Source organism: Papilio xuthus, unplaced genomic scaffold, assembly GCF_000836235.2.
Source record: "Papilio xuthus unplaced genomic scaffold, Pxut_1.1 DF827679.1, whole genome shotgun sequence".
Classification (NCBI taxonomy): Eukaryota; Metazoa; Arthropoda; class Insecta; order Lepidoptera; family Papilionidae; genus Papilio; species Papilio xuthus.
In genome coordinates, this window is record NW_013530970.1 from 5,524,295 (window position 1) to 5,529,902 (window position 5,608).

The 5,608-nt window shown below is 33.5% G+C and overlaps 1 long non-coding RNA gene across 1 annotated transcript; it reads left to right on the forward strand.

Annotated features, from left to right (window-relative positions):
• Positions 1–1,087: 1,087 nt before the first annotated feature.
• LOC106117770 (uncharacterized) lies at positions 1,088–2,056 on the forward strand. Its single transcript, XR_001227896.1, has 3 exons — positions 1,088–1,272; positions 1,346–1,411; positions 1,847–2,056. It is a non-coding gene; the product is annotated as an uncharacterized LOC106117770 (long non-coding RNA).
• Positions 2,057–5,608: the final 3,552 nt, after the last annotated feature.

Consider the following 5,608-nt stretch of genomic DNA (forward strand, 5'->3'; position numbering starts at 1 on the left):
GGTGTGGGCACATGTCAATACTCCTCGCACACACCGGTCGGGACCTATGTATATCCTAGGAAGGATTCCGAGGTAGAGAAAATAACATCAAATAATAATCTTAAAATATTAATATTGCGTTGTATTACTAGAAAAATGTAAAATAGAGTCAGTTGTAGTCAGTTATATAGTGTGGGGAGTTTAAAATAGTATAAATAATGCTAAATAATTCGATCTCGTAGTTTGGTAGATACATGGTTCGCGTACGAAAAGTGGAGCCACTATTATGAAGGCAAGAATCAACAGATTGCCTTCTTTCGGCCTCAGTCGTTGTCTGACTGCGCAAGTGCGCTAACGTATAAACCATGCCGAAATGTGTTGTAAAAAAATGTAAAAATTGTACTTTAAAAATTCAAAAGAAAGACGGAGTGTCATACTTTCAGTAAGTATCGTATTAAAGTAAAATGATTTTTGCATAAGTTTGCATTTTATGCTATTTAATATTTTTCTTCAACCAAACATCAGTCCCACATCTGTCCCTTTCATACCACGCTGTGTATTAGCGATAACGAATAGACGAACAGAGACCTTGTTTGGCAAAAAAAGGCATGAAGTCGCCTTTTTTATAACAATGAAACTTATTTCAGTTTTCCGCGTAATGAAATTCAAAAGGAGAAATGGAGGTGTATTATAGCGCGAAATAGAAAAGAAGATTTTTTTAAACCGAATCCATCGAGTGTAATTTGCTCGGAACATTTTTCCGAAGATGACATGTATTTAACAGATAAAGGATTCAGGAGAATTAAAAAAAGTGCCGTACCGAATATACAGGCAAGTAAACAATGAAGGCTATACATATGTTAATACTATTAGAAGTTACTAGCTTAAATAGATGTTCTCAAGCTGTTTCGGAGGAGTATGGGAACGAAAATTGTGACATGAGAATTTTATATATAAGATTAGTTAGAATCCTTTGGCGCGAATGACGTGCTTTCGTTACAAAGTCAAGTGTCAATGATTAGTGAGGGGACATAAACGTCGACATTTTAGTAAGGCTAGTGTTGCGCCTAAACACCGGCACATTTCGGATTTTCTTCCTAACAATACATACTAAATATAACAGTTTATAAATATTAACTACAAGTAATTTAATTGATGCGTTTATTTTCTTAGTCAGACGACTTAGACGGAGACGATATAACACAATCTTTAGCTGAATTTCTGGAATTACCAAAATCGCAGTCAATCCCTGAAATAAATGTGGATTTAGAAGATGTAGACATTATCATAAAGGTAATTAAAAGCCTTATAATTGAAAAAAAAATAGTTTCCTTACTCTTAATATGTTCGATGCTTACGATTTCAGTTAGAGGTTTCAAGTGATGAGTCTTCTAAGATTGATGCATTACCAACCACTTTGAAAACAAATCAGGTATTATTTTAGTACTAGCTGTAACACTACTCCGTCTGCGAGCAATAAAAAACAACAACATAATAAGTAAGCCTATGTTTACTTTCAGACTATGTTTTATATGTGTACCAAATTTCATCGAGATCCGTTCACCTGGTCTGGAGATATTTTCAAACAAACATTCATCTAAACATCACCATCATCAACCTGTCCTTATCCCTATCGAAGGTCCGCACAGTGTACTACTCCTCCATACATCTCTATCAGCCGTCATATCCGAGTCTACCCCCTTCCTACGTATATCCTCTTTCACACAGTCATTCTATACTATTTTTGGTCTACCACTACCTTTGTAGCCATCCTAACATTCATCTAAACATTCGTATTTATAATATTAGTAAGATAAAAGATATAGATTATAATCTGATTCATGTATATTTGCCTTTACTATTCTAGACTGAGAGAGAAGGACGAGGACAAATAAATGTTATGCCTGAACTCAAATCACCATGTACAACGACTTTAGAATCCATACCCCTACCCATAGATACCCCTAATATGGTCGCTTTACGAAAAGAACTTCGTATATGCAAAAATCACTTACTAATTAAAACTAAAAAAGTGAAGAATTTACAAAAAGTTAATAAGAGACTAAGAAATAAGGTTGCAAATTTAAAAACTATGATCGAGGCTTTAAGAAAAAAACAAAAATGACTTGTGAAAATTGGGAAAACAAAAATAAATCGAAACGACAGACTTGTCGAGAGATAGAAAATAATTTAGGAATTGCTTTTTGTTATTAGTAACGCAAAGACATACCGACACTCTATTTTTACTAACTGTATATATTTATACATATTAGATGTAATTATTTACATTTATATACCACTTATGTACAATGTAAATAAATAATTACCAACATTTATCAAATTTTATTTTGTATGGGCACATAACGCATCCAAAATGAGCATAATCAAAATCTATCGTTCTATTTATTTCTTTTTATCAAGTTAATTTAAATTAAAGTTAAAGGATTGTGCAATGTAAAATTGTGAGACTGGTTCAGAGATTTACGTAGCCTTGCGTAGGGATTATTTGTCATATAAAATCTACACATAATGAGCACTGCAATTTCCACGCGGACCAACTCGCGGACGAGAGCTAGCGTATTATAAAAGCGAAAGAATAGCTAGATGTATAGGGATATTTGTTACAACTTCTTAAGAACGGCTAAACGGATCACACTGCAATTTAGCAAAAATGCAGAACAGTCTGGATGAACATTTATATTACTTATTTATATCACGTTAACTTCCAATAAAATGTACTAAAGATGACGTCATCGAGCACATCGACAAATATTAATTAAATTCATCGTAAAAATTCCGCACCACTCCACTAACCTTGAACAAAGAGTTGATCGACACACGAATAACAACCTTATGTGTATTGCAATTAGGATGCACTACATGAGATGTACAGACTACGATAATAAAATGGCTAAACATGTGGGTCGACGCCCCCTTTTATCTCGCACCGCTAGTAAACAATCCTTTCAAGTTACATACTAATTCCACACTCGGATACGTCTGGCTTTTATCAAACTGTAGGTTATTGGTCTACTTTTAAATGTTAATATAAAAATGTAAAAAAATATCGATTAGAAGATAAGTTTTTATATCGATTGGAGTTTATATGTATAACCTTAAAAAGATTAAATACAGAAACAACGAAGGTACTCTCAGGTAAAATTTGGAGGTCAGGTCATTCACCCCGTGTTCTCCGAGTGCTCCACGTGTCCAGGCAGCGACATTAAACAAATATTGATTATTCTCTTTTGGCAACACTTGCGTCATATTAACATTACTCATGGTGTGATAACGTGTTAAAAATAATATACGTCATAATGTAAATAACATACTTAATATTATTTTATACATGTTACTAACAGAGTCGTTAAATTGTCCTTTAGTGGAGTTTATGAGACCAATTAAAGGCTCTGAATGTGGTAGTTCGTAACTTATTAATATTATATATGCGAATATTTAGATGTATGTATGAATGCATATTTCATAGTATGTTTCATCAGAACGGCTGCAAGGATCTGGTGCAAAGTTTTTTATACCGCGCAGACGAAGTCGCGGACGAAAGCTAGTGATTTGTAAAATTTTGACTTAAATACTATCTGTAGATTTTCCAATCACAACAAAAACCGAAATGCATTGAAATCATGTTTTTTAATTCGAACTTAAATTATTTTTATGGTTTATCTTATTGTAAAAAAACGGACAAATGCGGTTTAATTTGTGTACTGTAAAATGCTTGTATACATTTCTCAAATATCAATATTATGTAAATAGAACAATAATATCGATTAGTCGATTGGTAAAAGTTTATTATTACGAAGTGGGTCGCGGCTAAAGTTTGTATGGAAACAGAAACCTTGACAGTATCTCGCGCCAGGGCCACCGCTGCCGCCGCTCTACTCTACTCGACTCGACTCGACTCGATCTCACCTATATACCACGCATTTATATAACCTATGTATTATTTTGTATATTTACATATAATGAAATATATAATACATTATTGCTAATATTATAAATGTGTATGTTTAGATGGACAGAAAGCTGGATGCATGTTTGTTAGAAGGTATCTCCAGTACGGCTGCATAGTTTTTGATGAAATTCCACAGTCTGGAAGAGCACAATATTAATTTAAAAGTTTCTTCTTGAGACAATCAATAAAATGATCGTATTATAATAAAAATAAACTGCTTATACCACGTTCCTGAGAAATGAATCAGACGGGATGCGGATCTAGACGTTCCTGGAAACCATTCAAGATAATCTGGTTTAACTGACGTGGAACATGTATAATCTGTGATATACTTATCCTATTCCTGTTATAGAATACAGTGGAAATAAGAAATATTTCAAAGGCTTAAAATATTTAATAACTAAAGATATTTTGGAAAATTTTAGTTTTAAAATTTAAACAAACCTTAACAACAGCCTTATAAAGGTAATTTTAGCTATACGTTTGTTATAATTTCATTGTTACTGCACTGTACAAGTAACCATTTATTGTCCTACTAGCTGTAGCCCGCGACTTCTTCCTTGTGGAGTTCAAATAATCTTAATAAGTAAGGCGCAGTTTTTCTAGACATTTTATCTTTATGACATAACTAGATGCCCGCGACTCTTTCAGTATGGAATAAAAACTTAATTATAAGCCTATGTGATCTTCCAGACTATGTTTAACATCTATTCAAAATTTCAACGAGATCCATGAAGCCGTTCTGGAGATACCTTTTCACAAACATCCATCCATCTAAACATTCGCATTTATAATATTGTGGTACAGTTTTTAGCGTAGGCATAGACAAATATTCCTCTATTAGTCGGCTAGAAACAATTGTTAAACTAAAATAAAACGATGTTTCAAAACTACTCGTATAGTCGGCCCAGTAACGGTCAGGTCATCGATTTTTCATTAGACCGACCCGCGCTCAAAATATCCCCGACTATGTCTGACACTACATGCCCTGCATTGCTGACCTCAGCGTGTAAATATAAACTATTGCTAACAAAGTTTAGTTAAAATATTAGTAACGGATTATTACCACTATTATACGATTCTGATTTGGAAGATTATCCATTTTGGATACATTTATATTAATTTTACATGTATGGATCGCGTCCTTGATCTTGGAAATCATAACTGTTACTTCGTTCCGATTTGAAAACGCCTGTTGGTGTTACGTGACAGTTAATTCTATAATTATTAGTTTGAATCCACACTTCCTCTACAAACCGCTACCATCAACGCCAAAATGGCGAAAATCAAATAGGCACAAAATACTACGTCGAATAACCAGTCTATTTATAGAGGTCAGTGATCGCATAGTTAATAATTTTTTCCTCAACGGCAGCTTTAATTATAACGAACATGCCCTAATAATTAGGTTCTGTCGACTTTAAACTGGATTACAACCTTTGTGCGGCCTTGATGCACTGCAGACTCGGGTAGGGTACGGCATTGCGTATGACAATCGTAATGCTTGTAGTTGGAATGTAAAAGGTTTTTTTTTTTAATTATAAAAGGCAAACGTCAAAGACTATGTGGAGCCAAGATTATTTTATAGCTTAAAAACTACTTAAATATATTTAAATGTTTAAACTTTAATTATTAATATTTTCATTTGACATCATTCGT